This window comes from Callithrix jacchus, chromosome 2 (assembly GCF_049354715.1).
Source record: "Callithrix jacchus isolate 240 chromosome 2, calJac240_pri, whole genome shotgun sequence".
NCBI classification, from domain to species: domain Eukaryota; kingdom Metazoa; phylum Chordata; class Mammalia; order Primates; family Cebidae; genus Callithrix; species Callithrix jacchus.
In genome coordinates this window covers 150496972-150522989 of record NC_133503.1, presented here as the reverse complement: position 1 = coordinate 150522989, position 26018 = coordinate 150496972, and the positions used below count along the sequence as shown (strand labels likewise).

Below are 26018 nucleotides of genomic sequence, written 5' to 3'. Positions count from 1 at the left end.
CACCGCAACCTCCGACTCCTGGGTTCAGGCAATTCTCCTGCCTCAGCCTCCTGAGTAGCTGGGATTACAGGCACGCACCACCGTGCCCAGCTAATTTTTTGTATTTTTAGTAGAGACGGGGTTTCACCATGTTGACCAGGATGGTCTCGATCTCTCGACCTCGTGATCCACCCGCCTCGGCCTCCCAAAGTGCTGGGATTACAGGCTTGAGCCACTGCGCCCGGCCGGTAATTTTTTAAATTGCCATTTCAATCTTGCTTCTCGTTATTGGTCTGTTCAGTGTGTCTAATTCTTCCTGATTTAAGCTAGGAGGGTTGTATTTTTCCAGAAATTTATCCATCTCTTCTAGGTTTTCTAGTTTATATGCATAAAGTTGTTCATAGGAGCCTTGAATTATCTTTTGTATTTCAGTGCTGTCAGTTGTAATATCTCCTGTTTCATTTTTTTTTTTTCTTTTTCTTTTTTTCTTTTGAGATGGAGTTTTGCTCTTGTTACCCAGGCTGGAGTGCAATGGCGCGATCTTGGCTCACCGCAACCTCCATCTCCTGGGTTCAGGCAATTCTCCTGCCTCAGCCTCCTGAGTAGCTGGGATTACAGGCACTTGCCACCATGCCCAGCTAATTTTTTGTATTCTTAGTAGAGACGGGGTTTCACCATGTTGACCAGGATGGTCTCGATCTCTCGACCTCGTGATCCACCCGCCTCGGCCTCCCAAAGTACTGGGATTACAGGCTTGACCCACCGCGCCCGGCCCTCCTGTTTCATTTCTTAGTGAGGTTATTTGGATTTTCTCTCTTCTTTTCTTGGTTAATCTTGCTAATAGTCTATCAATTTTATTTATCTTCTCAAAGAACCAGCTTTTTGTTTCATTTATATTGTGTGTGTGTGTGATTTCTGTTGTTTCAATTTCATTCGGTTCTGCTCTCATCTTCATTATTTCCTATTTCCTTTCTTCTGCTGGGTTTGATTTTGGTTTGATCTTGTTTCTAGGTCCTTGAGATGTGACCTTAGATTGTCTGTTTGTGGTCTTTTTTTTTTTTTTTGAGACGGAGTTTAGCTCGTTTCCCAGGCTGCAGTGCAATGGCGCGATCTCGGCTCACCGCAACCTCCACTTCCTGAGTTCAAACGATTCTCCTGCCTCAGCCTCCCAAGTAGCTGGGACTACAGGCACGTGCCACCATGCCCGGCTAATTTTTTGTATTTTTAGTAGAGACGGGGTTTCACCATGTTGACGAGGATGATCTTGATCTCTTGACCTAGTGATCCACCCACCTCGGCCTCCCAAAGTGCTGGGATTACAGGCTTGAGCCACCGCGCCCGGCCCCTGTTTGTGGTCTTTTAGTTTTTTTGTTGTAGGTATTTAGAGCTATGAAACGTCCTCTTAGCACTGCCTTTGTGTATCTCAGAGGTTTTGATAGGTTGTGTCATTATTGTTATTCAGTTTGAAGAATTTTTAAATTTCCATCTTGATTTTGTTTTTTGACACAATGCTAAATCAGGAGCAGGTTATTTAATTTCCATGTATTTGCATGGTTTTGAAGGTTTCTTTTAGAGTTGATTTCCAGTTTTATTCTACTGTGGTCTGATAGAATGCTTGATATAATTTCAATTTTCTTAAATTTACTAAGGCTCATTTTATGGCCTATCACATGGTCTATCTTGGAGAAAGTTCCATGCACTGTTCAATAAACTGTGTATTCTGCAGTTTTTGGATGAAATGTTCTATATATATCTGTTAAGTTCATTTGTTCCAAGGCATACCTTAAATCCATTGTTTCTGTGTTGATTTTCCGTCTTGATTACCTGTGTAGTACTGTCAGTGAAGTATTGAAGTCTGCCACTATTATTGTGTTGCTATCTCATTGCTTAGGTCTATTACTAATAATTTTATAAATCTGAGGGCTCCATGGTTAAGTGAATATATGTTTAGCACTGTGATATATTCCTGATGGAGGCCATTTATCATTATATAATGCCCTACTTTGTGTTTTCAACTGCTATTGCTTTAAAGTTTGTTTTGTCTGATGTAAGAACAGCTACCTCTGCAGGCTTTGGTGTCCATTTGCATAGAATGTCTTTTCCACCCCTTTAAGTTATGTGAGTCCTTATGTGTTAGGTGAGTCTCCTGATGACAGCAGATTGTTGATTGGTGAGTTCTTATCCATTCTGCAGTTCTGCATCTTTTAAATGGAGCATTTAGGCCATTTACATCCAATGTTAGTACTGAAAATTGAGGTACCCTTGCATTCATCGTGCTCTGTGTCGCCTGTGTACTTTTGTTTTGTTTTGCTTTTGCTTTTTAACTTGTATTTTAGTATCATAGGTCCTGTGTGATTTATGCTTTAAAGAGGTTATGTTTTGTTGTGTTGCTAGGATTTGTTTTAAGATTTAGAGTTCCTTTTAGCAGTTCTTGTAGTGGTGGCTTGGTAAAGGCAAATGCTCTTAGCATTTGTTTTTCTGAAAAAGACTGTATCTTTCCTTCATTTATGATGCTAAGTTTCACTGGATACAAAATTCTTGGCTGATAATTGCTTTGTCTGAGGAGGCTGAAGATAGGGCCCCAATACATTCTAGCTCATAGGGTTTCTGCTGAGATATCTGCTGTTAATCTCATAGGTTTTCCTTTATAGGTTGCCAGTGCCTGTTCTGGTGGAGGTGGTGGGGTAGGGGGTGTGCAATGGACTCCGTAAGCATTCTTAGCTTTGCTGGTTTAATGCTCTATTTTTGTGCTGGTTGGTCTCCTGTCAGGAGGTACTGGCTTACAGAGAGCATCAGCTGTGACAGTAAGGGGAGGAACCCTAGAACTCCCAAGATTATATCCCTTTTGTCTTCCACTACCAGGGTGAATAGGGAAGGACCATCAGGTGGGGGCAGGGCTAGGCATGTCTGAGCTCAGACTCTCCTTGGGCGAGTCTTGCTATGGGTGAGATTCCCAGGTCAATGGAGTTGTGTACCTAGGAGGATTATGGCTTCCTCTGCTGAGTCATGCAGGTTGTCAGGGAAGTAGGGGAAAGCTGGCAGTCATCAGGCCTCATTCAGCTCTTATGGAAACCCAAACCAAATGGCTGGTCTTACTCCCACTGTACCATCCAACTCCCACCAGCCTCAAGTCCATTTCCAGTTGAAGGATGAGATAGGCTTGAAAATCTGCCCCAGGCTACTAGCCTCCTAGCTGTGAACAAAAAGGGCTTGGTTCTACCTCAACCTGTGGAGTCTGCACATCAGATTGGCACCCTCCCCTGAGTTCTGGCCAGGTGGCTTCTCACCCCATTGTTAAAAGTTCAGCTAGATATTTCCTTCTCCCTGTGGAGTTTTACCTCCTGCAACTCTGGCTGACCTCTGGATGGATCCCAGTGGTGCCAGGCAGGAATGGCCTGCTAGGCATCTCAGAGAACTTCCAGGGCCTTTTTGCTGCTTTCTCTACCCCTGTATTTTCTTCGGATCTCCAAACTGACTTGGCTCCAGGTAAAGTCGGAAACTTCTCTTGCAAACAAACCTTCAACTTCGCCAGTGGGGGTGTGTGTGTTCAGGAGAGAAGGGTCTCCCTTTCCCACTTCCAGAGTTGGAGCACTCACAGTATTTTGGGTATCTCCCAGGTCCTGCAGGAGCAGCCTTCTCCTTTTAGAGGGTGTGTGGGTCCTCTTGGGATTGCTGGTTTGTTCTTGAAAACCAGCAAGAAAGGATTAGCTGCAGCTAAAATTCACAATGTGAGCCTCCTCATGCTGCTCTGTTTGGAGCTTCAATCCAGTCCTGCTCCTGTCCACCATCTTAAATCTACTTCTGTCTCTTGAATGAATTCTTTCTTCTCAGACAATAAGAACCAAGGACTGTGGATCCTGCCTGAACTCACTGCCAGTAACATGTTGGTGTCATGTCTTAGAGTGCAGCTTCTTGGTAAGACCCTCTGTGCCCTGCCACCTTTGGCTGGAGGAATCCAGCTCTGCTTACATGAGGTCTTTTCTCTTGCTCTCTCCCTCACCAGTCCATCTCCAGAAAAATTCCGTTTGCTCGCTGTTCCCTCTAGCTGATTCTTTAGTTCATCATGATGGGCGATGGCAGAGGTAGAGGACTTCAGAGTCTGTACCCAGTAGACCTAAGTGACTGTGGCCCTTTTGGACAGGTGGCCCACAAGGGTGTTAGGGCTTGAGCCCTAGGCCATGAAAAACTGGAGACCTTCATTTCCTTAACCCAAACTGGTTTTTCCCTAATAAGTCCACATCCTATTATGCTTCCTTTTTTTCTGTGGACTTTGAGATGGTCTTGCATGCTGGCCACACTGTCAGTCTTGAGGGCAAGTCAACCACTTCCCTGCTTCCATTCTGCATATCATGCAACTTCTTTCTCTGCATAATACTGGGAAGATCCTGTCTCTACCAATTCTTTATTACCTATTATGAATTTTTAAATCATGCTACATACTGAGACCAGGTTTTCCAGTGGCTCTTGAGGCTATTTGTTTGCCTCCGTAGGGCATCTTTCTGTGGTCCATTAAGAGCAACTCCTACTACCTTTCTAGAGATATCTGCACTTTGGAGAGAGGAGAGTTCTTTCTCCGCCATTTGTGGTCTCTCATCCCAAATTCCCTGACCTTCTGATTGTTCCTCCTCTACACTGAGAAGACTGATAGGTAATGTCCTCTTAGGTCTAAAGGCTACTGTTTGTGATAATGCACAAAAACAGCCCTCCATAAATATCCCTCATTTTCTTCCATTCCCACTGGTGGCAGAGGGATTGTCCTGTTGTTTTAAACACTTGTTTTCCATGCTACCTCAGGAATCCACAGGAGAGATGACAAGGGGACTCAGAGGCAGGTTTTCCTCTACTCCTCTGGCCATGTACATTCTTAACATATGGGACCTCAAGTGCTACATCCAGAGAGAGGAAGGCCCTGTTCCCTTACAGCTGCTGGCTAGGGATAAGGTCCTCACCTACCTAAAGGGATATGGAGAACAGGAATTTGAGAGAATGGAAAAACATTTCATTGCTGGAATGCTCCAAATAAAGATCACTGTAAGATCACAGTGTCAAAGGTACAGGCCAGCCAGAGGCCACAGGAGCAAAACAGATTACCATCAGGACAGATATGAATGCTCGTCCTTGAAGGAAAATGTGGGACCAGGGTTAATGGTACCTGGTAAGCACTGGTTTATTCCAGAACTCCAGGATGAATGGGGGACACCCTACTCACTCCAATCCAAGGTATGAGGGGATCAAGAAGGGATGCTTTCAGCTAGGCATGGTGGCTCATGCCTGTAATCCCAGCACTTTTAAAAACCAAGGTGGGTAGATACCCCGAGTTCAGGAGTTTGAGACCAGACTGGCCAACATGATGAAACCCTGTCTGTGCCTGTAGTCCCAGCTCCTCAGTAGGCTGAGGTACAAGAATCACTTGAACCCAGGAGGCGGAGGTTGCAATGAGCTGAGATTGCACCACTGCTTTCCAGCCTGGACAACAGAGAGAGACTCTGTCTCAAAAAATAAAAAAAAGAGAGAATTATTTATTCTTCTCTACTCTCCTCTGTTCTTACAAATAGATAACTGTGCCTCCATACCCTGGGATTCACCGCTTGGATGCATCCTTATAAACTGGGATAAATCCAACTTCCAAACCCTAAAATGAAAAAAGCTAATTTTTCATTGCAGAGGAAGTCTGGCCAGGGAATGGAAGTACAAATTTTAATACCATCCTCCAGCTAGAGCTTTTCTGCTACCATCAGGGCAAAAAGCCAGAGGTCCCCCATTTACCAACCTTCATGGCCTAAAGGGAAGACCCTAATCCTTGTAAAACTTGCAAGGCAAACCTCACATCCTAGCTATGCTTAGCCACCTGCTCCAGGGCCTTGCATTGGCCCTGGAGATTTCCTCTGCTGACTCCCCTCCAACATTTCTTCCTCTAGAAGCCAAATGGAAAAACTACCTCCTCCTCTGGAAGCCAAAGAGGGAGAAACAGCTATCCCTGGCTCCTCCCCCTATTTATCCCACTCCCAGACCTTTGGAATTGGCCCCACTTTACACCAGGCCCCTTTGTTCTTGCTCCAGGCTTACAGGAGGTAAGGGAGCCAACTGAACTCATCCAGGACTAGGTCCCCTTTTCCATGCAGGACTTCTGGCACCGTAGGAAAAACGTAAAAAGGTTCTCAGATGACCCCAAGAGGCTCATAGAGGGCTTCCCAAAATGGGCACTTACATTTAGATTAACTTGGAAGGACATAAATGTACTCCTGGGACAAGCCCTTTTACAAGAGGAAAGACAGACCATCTGTGAAGCAGCAATCCACTGTGGGAATGACTTATACCCGGAAAATGCAACTACCCTGCAGAGGCTACAGCTGTTTCCCAGCAAGACCCCAATCAGGAATACAATACCAAAGCGGGAATATGGGCCAGGAACCATACGCTCTTGTGTTTAATAGAGGTAATAAAACAAAGTAAGGTCAAGCCTCTAAACTATAATAATTAGCCACCATAAACCAGGGGCCAAATGGAAATCCTATAGCCTTTCTGAAAAGGCTACAGGAAACCCTTATTAAGCACACCAAACTTAAACCCAGAATCTCCCACGTGACTAGTTCTAAAGGTCAATTTACTTACCCAAGGTGCCCCAGACATTAGGAAAATTTACAAAAGTAAGCCTTAAACCCAGTGCCCCATGCCAAAAATTCTCAAATTAGTCCCCTCAGTCTTTTATAACTGAGATCCAGACAAAGAGCATAGGGCTAAGGAAAAGGAGAAATACAGGGACAAGACACGAGCTCAAGTATTGGCTGATTTACAAGCCCACCAGCCCCCGGCAGGCTGCCCCAAGGACCCTCCTCCAGATAACTGCCATTGATGCAGAAGACCAGGCTACTGAAGGAAGAATTTCCCAAATGGGCCAAATGGGAGGAAGCCCCACATCGCCTGCCCCATTGTGATAAGCTCAGCCACTGGAAAAGGGACTTCTTCAGGCACCAAATAGCCCAGTTGGACCCCCAACCAATAACGGCCTTGAGCTGAAGACGCCCTCCACTCTGGCCAGCTTCTAAATCAGATGTCATCATTAAAGGAACAGAGCCAAGGGAAACTCTGGAAATGGCAGGTAGGACTAAAAATTTCCTTTTAAATACAAGAACTGCCAACTTTGTGCCAACCTTTTTTTCTAGGCAACTTTCCTCCAAATTCTGTTGGGTAACAGGAGGAAGTAACAACCCCTCCCTCTAAAGATTCACATCCCCTTTATATTGCTTATGGGACTAATTACTATTCTCCCACCAGTCCCTAGCAATGCCTAAATGCCTCACACTGCTTTTGAGTAGGAATATAGCTTCAAAAATGGGTACCCACTTAATATTTACCCAACATCTGAATTGATATTTCCCCCTAATAGCCCGATTTCTCCAGGAAAGCGCTGATGTCCTACCTCAGGGTTTTAGAGATATCCCACACTTATTTAGACAAAACTCAGCAAAGAACTCTAACCAAGCTATATCTGAGAGGGGACAACTTCTGCTACACATAGATGGCTTACTCATCTGCTCCCCTCTCCATAAAGCTTGCACAACAATATGCAGTACAAATATTAAACTTTCTACTGAAAAGTAAGGTACAAAGTTTCCAAATTCAAGACAGAGAATTTTATAGAACTAACCAAATATATATACAGAGAGTATTGCTGGCTCCCGACCCTTCTACCAACCAACCTGTGTACTCACCGGGAACCCAGGTCTTTATTAAAACCTAAAGTGATGTATCTACAAAATCTCAACTAACCCCCTTATGTAAAGGCCCTTTTACTTTCCACTGCAATAGCTATCAAAGTTCCTGGCATCTCTAGTTGGATATATCATTCCTAAATAAAATCTTGGGAAGTTTCTGAAGAATCAACAATAGGAGCAGCACCTGAGTCTTCCATGAGTCATCAGAAGATTTAAAATTCCTCTTTCAATGAAATTATAAGTAATGCCTTCTTTTCTTTCAAACTAATTTTACATCAACATAAGGCAGCCCCAGTACTCTGGATTTTATTCATGGTGGGATTGCTTCTGCTTACACTTGTTTTAACACGAACATTCCCCAGTGGGCCTGCACCCCACCTGGCTATGTATTTTTATATAGACCTAAAGAAAATAAACTGCCCTATGAGGGAAGTTCTAAAAGAACTTACACAAAACCCCCTCACTTGCGAACCTTTTTATCTGCATAGATAACACTCAACATACACAGGATGTGCCCTAGGACTCCTGGACCGCAAGGAACAGGTATAACCATCTATAATGTTACAAATTCATAACAAAGGACAGCTCTTGGCCTTATAATGGGGGGGCTAGGGGCAGCCATACGATTAGCTGCACCATACAGAGGATTCAATTATTCTGAAGTCACCCTCCAAAACCTCTCTATACAAACTGAAGTTCTAGGTCAGAGAACTGGGAACGGAATATCTAAACTCAAGGATTCACTAAATTCAGTAGCTAAAGTAGTCATGGGCATTACCTCCTTGCAGAGGACAGAGTCTGTGCTGCCATAAATAAACCCTATTGCACTTATGTCAATAATAGTGGGCAAGTGCAGGAACATATAAATAGAATCTGTGACCACGCTAAGTGGCTTCATGACTCTGGGAAAGAAAATCCCTCAGCCGATTCCATCTGGAACTCTGCAAAATCTGCTCACCCATCACTCACATGGTTCCTCCCCTGCTTGGACCAGCTGTCTCCACACGTCTACTTCTTTTTGGCGCCTGCCTTTTTACCTACTAGATAAATTTGTCTTCTCCAGGATACAACAACTTCAACCCAAGTTCGCAATAATGCAGGTGACAAATGCAAGAGGCAGATAAGGGGGAGGATTCCCTGATAATCTCCCACTTGCCTGTGCAGTAGGGGGATGGGGTGAAGCCACCAGGAAGTTCACACATGCCTTGTGCAGGGGACGGAGGCTGGGATCTTTACCTCATGTGTGGGGGCCTGGAATTCAATCTGTGGGATGGGAGCCTACTGTCAGAAACCCCTTTTTCTTTGTTGAAAGTTTTTTGTGTTTTTTTTTTCCTTTTTGCCCAATAAAGAATAAATTCCATTCCCCTTATCCTTCCACGTGTCTGTGTGCCTAACTTTTCCTGGTCATGACACAAGAACATGGATTTAACTGAACTGAGGAGCAGAAATTCTGCAACACAGGAATATCTATCTCTCTACCAGTGACAAAAACATACGCCTGTCTCCCCTGGACCTGGCTGGACACCAATTCTACCATCCCATGGGACCATCTGGTTCTGACAATTAGCAGGATGTTGAGACCCAGCCAGAGGACAACCACAGCCCTTACTTCAGTAGGAAGCAACCACAGAAGACTGACCTTCATCTACTATCCCCAAATAATTAAGTCTCAAACTCTTGAAGGAGGGAAATGTTAGAGTAGGTAGATAGGCAGATATGAGCAGGGCAGGACAGGGCCCCAAGGAATGTCAGGAGACAGGCAAATGACCATCATGTAATTGTCAGGTGGCCTCTTCAGGATGATAGATAGTCATGGCTGGCACCAGGGAGGGGAGAATTTCCTAATGAACAGGAAACATCTTAAACTTGTGGGTAACAACTTTGTGATAAAATCCTAGGAATTGAGCAGGCATGCACAGTAAGGAGCAAAATGGCAGTTTGACTGGTATATGACCTTCTTCTGGGGGCACTAGACCAGTAAGGGAAAATTGCCCGGAGTGCATGTTCATAACTACAACCACCAAATAGCACATGCGGCCCCTCCCAGAGACTGGCAAGTCACTGCGCCTGCAGTGATTAGCCAACAGCCCACCCAGAAGGAAGTATGATGGGAGGAGATCAGGAAGAATCAAGAAATAGTAACTCTCTGAGTCCTGAGCCAACAGCACTCAATCTTTCCAGTTGCCCACGTGGTCCCATTCAAATGTACGTTGCTTCAATAACTTTTGCTTCTGCCTTAAATCTGCTTCTGTCTCTTGACTGAATTTTTTCTTCCAAGAAGACAAAAGCTGAGGGCCATAGACCCTGCCTGGACTCACCTCCAGTAATATCTAGACTTTTTATTTCACTTAAATACTTGACCAAGAGGTACTTAAAGATAACAAGCTACACAGCTTTGCAATCATCAAGTCAGATTGCCAATCTGCATATGAATTTGGAATCAGTATAGCCGTAAGATTCATGAAATTTCAAAAATGACATTTTTCTTTACATGTTTATGATCATGAAAGCTAGCCTTTCTTTTTAAAAGAAACTACCTGAGCTCCTTTAGTCTTTGAACAGGGAACATTATTTTAAAAAATGTTATAGTGATAGCTGAAACGGTTGATAATCATGTTCTAAAGCAGGTGAGTGTGGTTATATATTGGGGTTGAAATGAGGAAAAGGAAATAAACGTACAAAGGATTATATACTGCAGGATCTTAAAGTGACAACATCACAAAGCTCAGAGGAAATTTCCATCTTGCTGTTGATTTATGTATAAACTGTACTCAGATGGGCAGAAGGATAAGTGGAAATATTATCTTGGCTTATATGGAAGAGGAAAAGAAAGGCTCTATCTAGTTAATTATTGAAAACTACCTATTAACTTATCCACACAGCTCTATGTAATGAATTCTAGAATGGGGTTAGTGTCAATGCTTCAGTAGTGGAAGGGGGAAATCGTCTTTACCAAATGGAGTTGACAATGGCTGTGAAACACGGCACAGTAACAGGAATGAGGAAAACAGATATCATCATAACCACTGGACACCTGCCCTCTTCACCTCTATGAAAATATTGCCACCTTACACATGGGCAGAGGGGGAGAAATAAGAAATTTTGTCCTTAGACACTTAACTCCAAAACCTGCTAGCGGGTTCAAGTGCTGCCTTCCTGTCTCAATGGAGAATTTCTAGTTCTACTCTAGGGATGAATCTGCAGCCCCTCTAAAGGTGGGTCATGGCCTCAGTACTAGAGGCAGGCACTACCTCCTGCAGCGGTCAATCCAGGCTGATAATTTGAGACCTAGCAGCTGGTGACATTCCTTCTCTCCATGGCAGTTGCCTCTAACAGGCCAGTGCATATCTGAACCAAACATGACGTTTTTGGCATTTGCCTAGATGTCAAGAGCGTCTACTGGCTTGGTGGGCACCAGTTGGCAAAAAGGGAAAACCCCAGCCAAGGAAAGTTTTAAGAAGGCCACGTGTTGGCCCTTCAGAAGCAGCTGCATTCATACCACTCACTAGGGGAGGCAAACATGCGTGCATGTGTGATCTGCCTTCCTCAGTCAGTGGGAGGGAGGCCAGTTAACAATGATTTCAACTCTTTATTAAAATCCATTAACACATTGCTGCACTTAGATAGTAGTAACCAGGGAGGAGACTAGCAGGCTTCCCTCACTGCCTTTTTATTACAAGAACTATTTCAGGCCCGTCCCACTTTACATCTCTGCAGCATGACACCCCAAATTACAGGCATAATAATCTAACAAAGGTCACAACCCCTGCAGGCATACAGAGTCAGATTACGTCTGACTGACTCTGCTTTCTCTATTCATAAACAAAACAGCTCTTTCCCTTGCGCATAAGAATCTGGCTTGCCAGGCACACAGTGAACCAGCGGAAGACTACATGAGGACAATGGAGATATGGGTGAGACAAGGGCAGGGGATGCCTTGCTCATAGGAAATGAAAAGCTCTAAAGCCCAAAGCATTTCCCTTAATTTTTTCCACACAGTTCCCTGGGGGTTATGCAGCTGGACATTCTCAGAGCTGAGAGCAGACTGACTTACTATAAACGATTCATTCTACCATCAGATACTTTCAGGCCCTCTGTTACGATGGTTGACATGATTAGTCCACAAACCAAAGCTTATGCATATCTAAGTTTCTGATCTTAACCTCCTGAAAGGCAGTAAAATGAAAGACTTTATGAACTTCTGTTTGTCCCTGATCTATCTTCTTTCTTTTAAGACGGTTTTCCTTATGTAAAAGAATCATGGAGTAATTGACTTTGGACAAATAACAGAGAAAGGAATAGATTTGTAAAGTGACTGTTGGAATATACCTTGAGAATAAATACACAGTATACATTTTAGTATAAGCCACCGATTCCTCTGGTCTGGGTACACGGAAGGCATTCTTATAAATGTAACAGGGTTTATTGACGAATTTAAGTGAATTGTTTCAAATTGGTCTTTTCTGTTATATTAGAGGAAGTTTTAGACTAAACAATAGTATTATCCACGTTTTACAGATAAGCAAATTGAGGTAGAACACAGTTAAAGAGCTTGCTTAGATCACATAGCTAGGGACAAATCCCTATTAACTGGAAAGGATATAAGACTGAATTAGTTTGCCATGCAGTAATTAAAATCACAGCCTTTTACCTCGTTGCCTTTCTGAGAGCAAGATGGGTCACCAGCAGCTGTACTGGAGCCATCCGCGAAAATTCGGCAGGGTTCTCGCTCTTGTCGAGTCTGTTCAAACCGGCACGGTTTGATCCGAAAATACGGTCTCAATATGTGCCGCCAGTGTTTCCGTCAGTACGCGAAGGATATAGGTTTCATTAAGTTGGACTAAACGAACTTCAAAGGATTATCCAACACATCTACCATGAAAAACCATGATAGTTCTTTGTACATAAAATAAACATTTTAAAAAACCAAATAAAATAAAATAAAATCACAAAGTTCTGTACAATTTCCTTAATTTTTAAAAGAAAAAGGTGTCTGTTTCATGAAGGACAGCTACTTATAGAATATATGCAATAGGGTTAAGTTGAAATTGTTTCAAATACACAAAAGCAGCTACTTTTTAAAACGAAGTTCTGAAAGAGGGGAAAATTTTCTATCAGTCAGTGAAGACATTTACAGACAGAATAGAACTTAGGGAAAGAAAAAATAAATAAATATGAAAATGTTAAATGTAATTGTGTTACAGTAGTAGAAGAATAGGCAAGATTTTTTTTTAACTTCTCTTTTCACAATCTCTGGATGTATGCTGTTTTTGTAATTAGCAGCTGTGTGTTAAAGAAATAAACTATGTAAGCAGCCTTTTTCTGCACAGGATGGCTGTGGACGTCACAGAACTCCAGCTCAATCTTTACACAGGTGAATTTTTCTAGTCTTTTATTTTATAAACAATGATTTGGGAAATTTTTCTTTTATCCTAATAAAAAGGAAGACCATAGCCCTTATGTTCATTGTGGGCAGTCATTAGTTAAGACAACACACACAGGAAAAGGAATAGTTTATCAAATATGAAAGGTATTTAGTTAAAAGAATCAAGTCCCTGCTTTCAAAATGCTCAAAAGTCACGTTAAGGTCATCATACAGCTGTGTGCAGTATCCTTAAACTACATGCTAACCAAATATGAGAGAGTACATATATATATATATATATATATATATCTGTGTATATATATGTGTGTGTGTATATATATAAAGTTGACTCAAAACTTTGAATATTTGAATTCTAATTTGATTCTAAAGGCAGGAAAAATGTCTACTCTCCTGGTATAATACTTTTAAAGCAAATAGAATCCATCATGCATGAAAAACTAATCTCTGACCTTTAATGGTAATTTTACTGATTGAAAAAAGTTTCAAACATTCAGTTGCAAGAAGGAAACAGACATTTGCTCACAGTCTGCAGGCTTTCGCTCAGCTGACAGTAATTTTCCATTGATTGGGAGAAAACCATGGAAATTACATAGCTATGTCTGGCTTTAGACTGGTCTTATATAAATTTCAGCCTTAATTCTGTGTTTATTCTTTTGTGTGAGTGAAATAACAACAGAGTCTCTATACAAAGATGTTACTAATATCTTTGAGGTGACCTATGACTACTATGTATTATATAGTTACATCTTTTGGATTGGCCAACTACATATTTTATGCATTTGTAATACTTACACAGGCACAATTAAACTTCTTTGGAAAAGTAATAAAGTACTCTGTTCTGAAATTGTTTCTACAAATGCCGCAGTATGAGTTTTTCAATGACTTAAACATTTCCATATCAGGAGAAGTTACAGCAATGTATTTTTCCAAATGCAGGTGGAAGGATATCTTCTAAACCTCAAACCAGTTCTACAGGAACCAAGACAAAGACCAAAAAGTGAAGTAAGTCTCCACATCATTTCTAAAGCAATGAAGCAAAACTACCTCCAAGGATCAGTGGAGAAGCCACCCAGTCCACAGCCATAAATGCTAGGACAGCTCTGGTCACATCCCCAGCCATATCTTATTGAATCTTGGTGGTTGATCCTGAGCTCTCATGTTCTAGAGATCCATAATAGCCAGGCTTCCAAATACAAAAGTTTGTGTGTGTGCTTGTGCATGCACACATGCATGTGTGTATGTGTGTTTAATAAGAGTGAGGTGCTGATAAGGTGAGAAAGATACTAAACAAACAGCCTAAATGAATAGCAAAGCACTTAGAACAGTGCTTGGCACTTAGACTGGAAACATAGGCTATACATAATATCAGAAAGGACATCTTCAGTGCTTTAAGATACAAAATGTCTACGTTTCCAGACTTTATAAAACCCTGTTTGTTTATAGGTATAAGTTGCTGTTTGTGAGAAATCCATACACAGGAGGAAAATAAACAATTTTTAATCATAACAACTTATTGAGTTTTAACTTAAAAGCATTTACTTATATTTATTCTTATCTGATTTAAATCATTACCCATATTTTGTCTCTAGCAACCTGTAAAAAAGTTAAATGAGCTACTATATTGTTGATCATTGCTTTAAAATCTCAAAATCATTTTATGAATACAACACATTGATATATAACAAATCTGAATTGTAAAGACTGAAAAAAGAGATATAAAATCTGATTGAGGGTATCATTTATTAATATAGGCTTTTAAAAATAGTAAACTTAGAGCACACTATTTCCCTTTCAAATCTCCCTTTCTCACCTCCTTTCCTCCCCCATTCTCTCCTTTCCTTTTATCCTTCTTTCCTTTTTATTACTCACCAACCAACCCACCAACCAATCAGCAACAATTATTTGTTGAAGCCTTTTGTTGTTTTTTCATTAAGATAAACCAATTAAGTAATCTATTTTTTTCTATTGATAAATTTGTTCGTAGAAAGTAAAATGATATTAAAGTATTCAATTTCTAAAGCCTGTTGCTCTAAAGACCCATCCTTGAAGAAATCCAATGATATCCTGTACTTAGCACTGGGATGAAACACAGGGCCCAAAGACATTCATATTAAACTTGATCTGACTCCATCTGTACTTTGTTTAGTCTGTTTATTGTGCATCTATTGAGCTTTCATTCTCTCAGTCAGATTTCCCTTCTGCTCCTGTTCCTCCAACATGGCACCCTCAGGGTTTTTCTCCATACATCCACCACGTTACCTGGCCTACGTCTTCCCCCTGGCTCCCTGAGATGGCACTCCTGGAAACTGGCATTGAACAGGGCCTTCCTCCTATGATGTGCAAATGATAACCTCCACTCTGCTGCCCTACTTGGACAAGAGTTTTATGCTCAGGGTTGGAATCAAGGTTTTCAAGCACAATCCCTGTGACAGCTAATATTTAAGGGTCTCAGAATTTAATTTGCAAATAACTAAGTATAAATATACTTCTTAAATCTGGCATCTTGCTCATCTTGCCTTTGTGTTCTCCTTGTTCTTCTTTCCTTTCTCTCAAGTATCTCCTGCAACATTAAGAAAAGTGTGGAGTGGAAAAGTAGTCATAAAAAAGAACCTAGAGTTTTGCTCTGAAATGTCTATGAGATAGTGTGAGAAGGAGCCTCAGGACTGAAATGTGCCTGGAAAGGCACCTTTTCTCACTGTATGTAGCCCTCCTGAGTCACTGGTCACTGTTTGCAGCACAGAAGCCACAGAATGAAATGAGAACAAGTTTTAAGCATCATTTGGGAATTATAGAGAAACAGGGAATGAGTTCTTCTGCTGTATTATATGACCATGTCACTGGTCCCTCTTAAAAGATAATCTAAAAATAAGTACACACATGCACACGGGTGCACACACACTCTAAGGTCTGCTCAAGCCCTAGGATTATTTAAGTTTGAGAATTTTTGGATTGATTGAATACAACTTTAGTTATGTATCCTTGATTCAGGAATCAAAAAATGGCTATATTCTCTTGCTACATAGCAATTAGAGATTTAGAGATAACAATATCTGAGGATTTGTCAAGTCTCAGACACGCAACTTAGCTGTGCAATCATAGGAAAATTATGCCTCTTTCATGGGCCACATAAATTCTCAGCACTAATTAAGACACACTATTGGTACAATAACCAGCAAAATGCCTTAGTTTGGTTTTCATAAATGTGCTGGATTTTTGGAAGAAGTCCAATAACTACACACTAAGGAAAATAGTATAATCATTTTTTATTGCTTTAGTTCTTATCACTCACTCAGTGTTACTGGTGAGGGAGGGAACATAAACCTCTAGGGGAAGGGACTGATACCACTGCATGAGACCAAAGGCAACCAATCATGAAATGAGACAGTCCTGAAGTAGCTGCTTCCGATTCTGACCAATCAACCCAATGAGTAATTTATGGGCTCATGTCATCCCTTTTAAAAGCACAAATAAAGAGCAAAGAAGGGAGGTTACGCAAATGGAGGTTACCCTCCCAAGTTTGTCAGGAAGCTCATTGGGCACTCCACAGTTGAGAACACTAGTGTTCTAGAATCTTTATGGGTTATGGTTAGCAAATCCAATGCTATGTATATTTATGTTATATATTAGTCATTGCAGCAAATATTCACCATCCTTTTCTTCCTCAGGCTCCCCTCCCTCAATGAAACTGGGTTTAGTCATATTATGTGCTGTGGCCAACAAAATGTGGGCACAGATGATAACCGCTTTCTAAGCTGAGGACTTACAAGGTATCGAACGTTTCCACTTGACACATTGGGAGTAGTAAACTGTGTCACAAGAATATGTCTTGGGAGATCATTTGTCCAAGAAGGAGAAACATGAAGAACAAGCATGAAGGCAACCTGCAGCCTGAAGATGCACTATTCTGACCCATTAGCAGGCCTCTGAGCAAGAAGCAAATGTTACTGGCATTTTGTGGTTGGTTGTTAGGTAGCATTACTGGGCCAATAGCTGACTAACGCACCTTGCAATAAGAGATCAACAAAGAAAACGTGAATTTTGTTTTTCTCTTGGTTTCTCAACAGTTCTGACTAATTCAACTAGTCCCTAAACTTTCTATTCTATTTTGCCTATTCAGGCTTGCCCTAGCAATCTATCCTCTTATCCTTCCTCAAATATGCTTCATGTAGTGTACAGTGCCTCCACTCCTGGACAATTACCATCTGTCTAATCTTTACATGGAAGATTCAACTAAAATTGTTTATCTTTCATGAAGAACTTCAGATTTTCCCACTAATTAATTTTCAGAGGGAGGCAATTCCTTCTTAAAGCTCTTATCTTTCTCTTGCTTTATTGATCACCATCTGTAATAAATTAAAGTACCCCAATTATTGTTCTATATCACTTACTGGTTAATACATTCCTTGGCAACTGAAAATGCTTTAAGGACTGGAACATTTCTCTTGAATTTCATGCAGAATAAGCCCCTCATTAGTTACAATTTAAATTAATCCACTCCTCACATCCCAAATCTTCTTCCTTTGGATATCCTAACTCAATAAATGTCATTCCCATTCTCTTAATTGTTCAAGTCAGAAATCTGAGTGATTATTAATCCCTATTTCTCCTATCTATTAACCAAGTCCTGTTTAGTTAAAACCCCTAAATATCAATCCAACCTATTCACCTCTCTCCAGCCCCACTGACATTATCTTAAAGCCCTTCACCACTCTTTCCTGGAATACTGTAATTGATTCTCACATGTTCTACCTACTTCTGGTCTTGAAGATATGTAATCCAATTTCCCACAGCAGCCAAAGACATTATTTTTGAAGTGCATATCTAATGATGTCATTTGCTGCTTAAAATCTTTCACTGGCTCCCCACTGCAACAGAATGAAGTAGGAATTTCTATGTGACTTATCAGATCTTTTATAATCTACAGTTTACCTCTCTAGCCCTATATCTGACTGAATCCCCAACTTATGCTTAAGAAAACCAATTTTCTGCATCTCCCCAAACCCACCACATTTTACCGTATTCACAGTCATTTGTACATGAAACTGGGTCTACCTGTTACCCCCTCTCTCATTCCACCACCCTTTCCTTGGCTATTTCCTCTTGAACTTTACATCTCAGATCAGATAGTTTCCTTTAAAAGCCCACTCTGACATTCCTCTCTCCCACTTGCTCTAGCAAGCATGACCAGGGGCCCTTCTTACATGTCCCTACAGCATCCTGCACTTACATGCTTCCCTGTAGGACTTATGATACCATAGTTTCTGATTTACTTATAGTTAATTCTGTGGGTAGCCTACCCAAGAGCCATTCATTCCTTCCTACTGGGCCCCCAGTGAAATTCAAATATCCACATACCTTTGCACCCACATACTTACAGGGAGGTGGGCCTTGGCCCCAGCCATGAGGAAAACCTGATTGTCTCAGCTAATCATGAAAGTACCATTTCCAAGACAGTGATTGGTTAAGACATCAGCATGTGAAACAATTTTGCCCAATGAGACACTGAAGGAAAGTGGGACAAGGGGAGGCTATCTGGAAATTACTTTTTTTTTCTTTCCTAAAAGAAGACATAAAAAGAAGATCCTCTTTTCCAACTGGCCATAGTTATCTGCATGTGATAGTTGGAGCTGTGACAGACATCTCAAGACTATGGGAACAAGACAGAAAACTCACCAACAATTGAGGATGGCAGAAAAGAAAGATGAAAAAGACTCAGGCCTTTGATAATGTCACTGAGTTACTGTGTGACTTCGAGCTTCCCACCTCAGGATGGCTTACAGTTTAAGCCAGTTGAGTTACAAATTTCTGGCAGTGACAGCTGCAAGCATTCCCAATGACTGACACATGTCTATCTTCCTCACTGTACTGATATTAATGAGAATGTATGCTTGGAGATGGAACTGTAAAGGAACTAAGAACTAAAGAGAACCCCTTAGAAGGCTGCATGGCTTCATGGTAATTAACAGGGAAAACTTTATTAAGGTGGTATCATATAGAGAATTAGAATTGGCTTTTGAGGAAAAGGATGTAGAAGTCTTCTGATTTGTTTTCTGGGCCAGAGAATAACATGGAACAGTAATAGCTTTTTGAAAAGCTGGGTTTAACATGATCACAGGAATCCTACTGTACCAAATTTAGAAGCCTCTAGAAAAGTGACCCAATTCAGTTTCTGCTGTGTTCTGCCCCTTGCCATTCCCTTTCCTCTCTCAGCTCTGGTTTTACTTCAAAAGCTCATATTTACCTAAACTCTGATCAAAGATCCAAGAAAAGGTCAAGGTGATATCCAAACCCACAATTATATTAACCTTTTGTGAAAACACTGAACAATGCAGTAGTGTCTTTGCTTCTGCAGAATATCTTGTTAGAAACAGGAATTTCAAGAATAGCAAGAAAGGCCAGGTGCGATGGCCTGTAATCCCAGCACTTTGGGAGTCCAAGGCAGGTGGGTAACGAGGTCAAGAGATCAAGACCATCCTGGCGAACATGATAAAACCCTGTCTTTACTAAAAATACAAAAATTAGCCAGGGGTGGTGGCGGGCACCTGTTGTCTCAGCTACTTGGGAGGCTGAGGTGGGAGAATTGCTTGAACCTGGGAGGCGGAGGCTGCAGTGAGCTGAGATTGCGCCATTACTCTAGAGTTGAACCTGGGAAGTAGAGGCTGCGGTGATCTGAGATTGCACCATTACACTAGAGCCTGGGTGACAGAGTGAGATTCTGTTTCAAAAAAAAAAAAAAAAAAGGAATAGCAAGAAAGGTAAATCTTCTTGCTACCTTCACTTTTATGCTTTAAATAGTAAATGCACAGCAAAAGGACCTATGCCACAGTGTATTAAACAGCAGTACCCTTGTATTTATCAATAACAGAACAAACTCGAAATATTCATAAGGAAATGCAAGATAATATGGATAACCAAGATTCTCGCTTGAGCATATTCTATAAAAACTGGCAGACAGTTCAAGCTCCTATAGTGCTACAAATGGAATTCACTGTATACTCACAGAGAGTGACTTGTAAAATGAGATAATTTGTATAAGGTAGAAGTTACCTCTCCCTTGAAAGTTTGGTAAAAGTTGTACGTGAAATGATTTGAGCTAGTACTATTGACAGTTTGCTTATTCACTAATTTCTATGTGTGGAGGGCAGAGGTGGCTACAATGATAACTACTGACGCAGTCTGTCAAATGCTATGGGTCTACTCTAGTTCTTTAAAAGTGTGTTGTTGAGGTAGTTTAAGTTTCATTTTTGTACTTTTGGGTTAAAATCAGACTAAAAAACAATAAAATACTGCAGTTTTAAAGATGCATTATTATCTCCCCCTCTCTGTGATTATAGAGCCATATTGTCTACAGAGTAGCCCCAAGACACATGTCACATGGTTAGTCCAAATTGAGATGTGTCAAAAATATAATATGTACTATGGATTTTGAAGACTTAGTATGAAAAAAATTAATTTCACTGATTTTCAAACTTTTTAAAATGTGGCTACTAATAAAATTTCAAAATTGTTTATGGGGTATGCATTATATTTCTACTGGGTAGAACTGTTCTAGAACATTCACCAGCTCTTCTCACATTATGCCCTGCACTGCAGACACTCACATATGTGTAATCTCTAAAGCACATGTTATGATGAGAAAAAGCATACTATTTCTAAATAGATGTGTGATCTTGCTTGGAAAAGACATATAAGTTTCTTGCATTTCCATTGCTTCATCTTTAAAACAAAAGGGCTACAGGAGATGATTCCTAAATTCCTTTCCAATTCTCATATATTTAATGACTTCATCATCTTCCCAATAGATTCTGAAGCCAGAGAATACAGTTCATGTGGCAGCTCATTTCAGTACGATAAATATTTCTGGAGCATTTATCATGTGCCAGGTCCTGTGAGAAGGTAATTTTACATCTAAGCATCCTCCACCCTTTTTAAAGTAGTATTCTTTATTCTTGGCAACCCTTTGAGAAATATCTATGGAATGAGCGGACACATTATTATTCTGCTGTGTGTTATATGTTAATAAAGAAAGAGAAATTCATATACATTCTCTCTCTCTCTCTCTTTCTCTCTCTCACTTTTCAGACTGGCTGTGAATGAAATACTAAAAAAAAATTAAATTGAGTTGTGATTCTTTAGGAGAAACTCAAGTGCCCATATAACTGAATGGTTTCTGAACCCGGCAGCTAAAAATGCTTTATTCTTTCTGAAAAGTGGAAAATGAATTATAAGTCTAAGTAAAAAGCACTCCAGTTTTAGCCGGCTTTGTCCTTTCTGAGGCTTTCCTGGGTCAATAATTAGCAACAGAGCCTGGGAGACTGAGGGAAGGCACAGGATGATGAACAAGTGCAAATGAGCTACCTTAAAAAAGCAAATAGCAAAAAGCATGAGAGCACTCAGGACTCATACTGTCAAAGTGTTCAGATTAGGGAGGCCCCAAAATGAAAAAAATTGAAAATTAATAAACCAGAATCTAGCTGTATGCACTGACTTAATGAAATCCACCATTAATGTAACATATTTTTGCCTCCTACTTTTGTGAAGACTTCTATAATTATTTTAAGTGTTTTACCGGGGCTCTGAACATTCTCAATTTTCTTTCCAAAAGCATAAGGGAGAGAAATGAAGAGATGGTTTGTTATACTAGAAAGAATGCAGGACTAAGAGCCAGGAAATTTGGTTTCAAGTCACAGAACTGCTACAAACTGGTGATATGGAGTTGAACAAATTGTTTAGTCTTTTTTGGTCTGTTTCTTCATCTGAAAAATGAGAATTTTTCTCTGTGTATTCTAGTGGTTGATAAGCACAATCAAATCAGATAACGGTAAGAAAAATTACATTTATGTATTTATTTATTTATTTTTCCTTAGGGATCATATGCTCTGTGTATGTCTTTAAAAGAATACTTTTTTTTTTTTGGTGAGGGCAAGCAATGCCCTGACAGCCCAGAGCTATTTGGTACTGTCTTAGTCACTTGGGCTGCCATAACAAAATATCACACACAGGGTGGATTAAACAACAGAATTTCATTCTCTTCCAGTTCTAGAGGCTGAGAAGTCCAAGATCAAGGTGCCGGTCTGATTCCTGGTGAGAGAGGGCTCTCTTCCTAGTTTGCAGACAGCTGGCTTCTTGCTATGCCCTCACATGGTCTTTCCTTTGAGTGTGCATGAAAAGAGACAGGAAAAGACATCTCTGGTGTCTCTTCCTCTCCTTACAAAACCACCAGTCCGATTGGATTAGGGGGTCCACCTCTGTGATCCCACTTTTTTTTTTTTAATGAAAGAAAGAGAAAGAGAAAGGGGGAGAGAGAACAGGAGTCTTGCTCTATTGCCCAGGCTGGAATGCAATCTGAAAGTAAATATTAAAAACCTCTTTTATGCCAATAATTGTGCTTAACAGTGGAGACAGGAAGGACTAAGGGAAGAAAATAACAAACAAACAGCCAACAAAGATTTCATTTAAATCTGTGAAATGCTATGCAAATGCTGAAGAGTGATTTGCTTCCATTTATGTGGTCACTTTCAAAATAGGTGTAATGTAATACTAAAAAAAGTATATGTTCTGTGGACCTGGGGTGAAGAATTCTATAAATATTCACTGAGTTTACTTGTTCCAGGTCTGAGTTCAAATCATAAATATCCCTGTTAATTTTCTATCTCATTGATCCATCAAATATTAACAATGTGGTGTCAAAGTCTCCCACTATTATTGTGCAGGAGTCCAAGCCTCTTTATAAGTAATTGAAAACTTGTCTTATGTATCTGGGTGTTCCTATATTGGGTGCATATATATTTATGATCATTGATTCCTATTGTTGCATTGATCCTTTTACCATTATATAATGCCCTTCTTTGTTTCTTTTAGTCATTGTTACTATTAAAGTCTATTTTGTCAGAGATAAAAGTTACAACTCCTGTTTTGTTTTGTTTTCTCCATTTGATTGGTGAGTCTTCCTCCAACCATTTGTTTTGAGTCTGTGTGTCCTTGCTTATGAGATGGCTCTGGATACAGAGTGCCGATGTGTTTTGACCTTTTATTCAGTTTGCGTGTCTGTGTCTTGGATTGGGGCATTTAATCCATTTAAATTTAGGATTAATATTGATATTTGTGAGTTTAATATTGTCATTTAATGCTAGCTGGCTATTTTGCCCATTAGCTGATATAGATTCTTCATTATGGAGATACTCTTAACCTTTTGGTAAGTTTTGGGGATGACTGGTACTGGTTGTTCCTTTCTGTGTGTAGTGATTCTTTCAGAAGCTCTTGTAAAGCAGGCCTGGTGGTGATGAAATCTCTGAGTGCTTGCTTGTTCACGAAAAATTTTATTTTTCCTTCATTTATAAAGCTTAGTTTGGCTGGATATAAAATTACATTTATAAGATATAAATGTTCTATAAATGTATTTTACACAAAATTATCAGGGAAGTCTCTTATGAGCTAAAATATGACAATAGCACATGTGGCCCAAGATCCAAAAGTGAAGACTAAGAAGAAACATATATAACAAAAATTACATCCTCTTATTCGAAATGGCACAATATTCATAAAACTAATCTTTAAAAGCACAGGGAGGTTGGGAGCGGTGGCTCACACCTGTAATCCCAGCACTTTGGGAGGCCAAGGCAGGCAGATCACGAGGTCAAGAGTTCGAGACCAGCCCAATCAACATGGTGAAACTACTTCTCTACTGAAAATACAAAAATTAGCCGGCATGGTGGCACACACCTGTAATCCCAGCTACTCAGGAGCTGAGGCAGGAGAATCATTTGAACCCAGGAGGTGGAGGTTGCAGTGAGCTGAGACTGTGCAACTGCATTCCAGCCTGGATGACAGAGTGAGACTCTGTCTCATAAATAAATGAATAAATAAATGCACAGGGAGCAGTGGTTCATGATATAGACTCTGAAGACACACTAGTGGGATTTGAGGTCTGACCCTGCTATTTACCAGCCGTGTGATTTGAGAATTCTCACTTCACCTTGTGTACTTCAGTTTTCACATCTGTAAGAAGGGAAGAATAATACTACATCCCTACATCCCTCCTATGTTTGTTTTGAGGATTAAAGCACTTCATATATAAAAAACACTGGCACAGTGTAGGTATAAGTATAGCTGTTATATGAGAATACATTCTAGAACCCTTTAAACTCTAGGTATACTTCCTAGCTAGCATTTGTTTTATCTTGTTTGAAAAACAGCTTGTATTCACCATATACATATCAAAGGTTGGAAATGTCACAATTGCATGCTGGGAGAATGAAGAAAAGCAACTTCAGTACGCAATTCACAAAAGGATAGCCTGGATGGACTATACACTTCAGAGGGCTAAAATAGATGGCAAAACCAAGTACACTCATATGGCACCTTGGTACATGTGTGGCTTTGTGTTTTTACATTTTCCTCAGGTATTGAAATAATGACTAAAAACACCTTGTATTTGCACTGTGTTTTTAAAAATCACTTTCACATCCATTACCTCATTAGAAGTTCAGGGTCATTAAAAGTAGACAATGAATTTGCTTTCGCCCTTACAAATCTCTCTGAGGAATCAAGTCAATTGAATAGTTGTTGTACTTGAGAAAAAAGGTGGGCTTTTTGCCAAAAACTTTCTGGCAGCTCATAAGCCTGAGCTTTTCATCTAAGCCAACTGCAAGCCTGGAAGGGTCCAGAAAAGCGACTCATCTGCTCAGCAGATCTCACTGCCCCTTTGTTGTGGTGGGCACGGTGCCTTCCACACACAGCTGTTGGTCAGTAAGTGTATCACCCACTGCATCCTCCTTGCAAGAAAGCCATTTTGGATGTTTCACCAAGGAATCCAAGAGTGCAAGGCAGAGAGGGAGGCTGACTAGCTAGGGACTTCCTCCAGGATTTTCCCATAGGTTCCACCCAGTTGCTTTATTCCACTGATGGGTTCAAAGGTGATTTTCCATGAGACTACACCTAATAGAAAATGAAGTCTCGGGCTGTTTCTTTCTCATCTAATTTGACTAACTGTTACCTCAGCATTATTGATTCAGAGCCCCCAAATCAGGGTAATATAGAACAGATGCAAATGTTTTCATGGAATCATTAGTCTGGAAATTCCCAACTAGCAAAAAGCGTGAACATATACCTTTTTATGAAACCCTATTAAATCCAATCAGAATGTTTGCTCCAGGAAGACTCTGTTCTCAGAAATTATATTGTCTGATCAAGTTTAGCTCTTTTGTCTAAATACTCACTGAAGTCCTTAAACACATTATAAGAGAATAGGCTAACTATATGTTAACCTCCAATCAATAAGCATAGCGTAATGTCTAAAGGTCATGATTTGGATTATCACAATACTTTAGGTGTCAAAATGTATAAAATTGAGCGTATCTATATTATCTGCAAGATGAAACAAGATTATTTTAAAAATTACTTTATCATCTTGTGTTCTCTGAATCTAAAAAAACCTGAAGGCAGGTTCTGCTTGTCTAATTATTCAACACTTAGAGCAGTGCTTGAAACATAGTAGGTATTCAAAAATATTTATAGAATAAATGAATATCTGAGAAGGCTGAGTCATTCTCACCACATTGACATTTTAAATTTGTAGACAAAACAGTCTCAAACATATGAAGAGAAACTGATTAATGTTAGCAACACAAAAATGTTTTCTTTTGCAGAAATATAATGTTAAATTATAATTGTGCAAAGTAAAAAAGTAATTTACAAATTAATTATGAAGCATTATTAAGTGAGTCAAAGCCATTCTATAAATAAATAATGCAGTACTTTGCTAAAGGGTGTTGCTATCATGTGTAAGCCCTCGGGATGAAAACTGGGAGTCTTATTTTTAATATGTTCATCACATCAAGTAACGACTGATATAAACAACTCATGTAAGCACCTCAGCCAAGCATTACTCTTGGGGATCAGGGGGCTATTTCAGAAACAAGAGTTAAAAGCAGGGAACA

General features: G+C 40.3%; 1 protein-coding gene and 1 pseudogene across 12 annotated transcripts in view; one reads left to right on the top strand and one right to left on the bottom strand.

Moving 5' to 3' along the window:
* The window catches only part of PDE4D (phosphodiesterase 4D), a 1594380-nt gene that overhangs the window by 355536 nt on the left and 1212826 nt on the right, over nt 1-26018 (bottom strand). The gene's annotated exons all lie outside the window — the stretch shown is intronic.
* On the top strand, nt 12337-12615 carry LOC108590716 (small ribosomal subunit protein uS14 pseudogene; annotated as a pseudogene).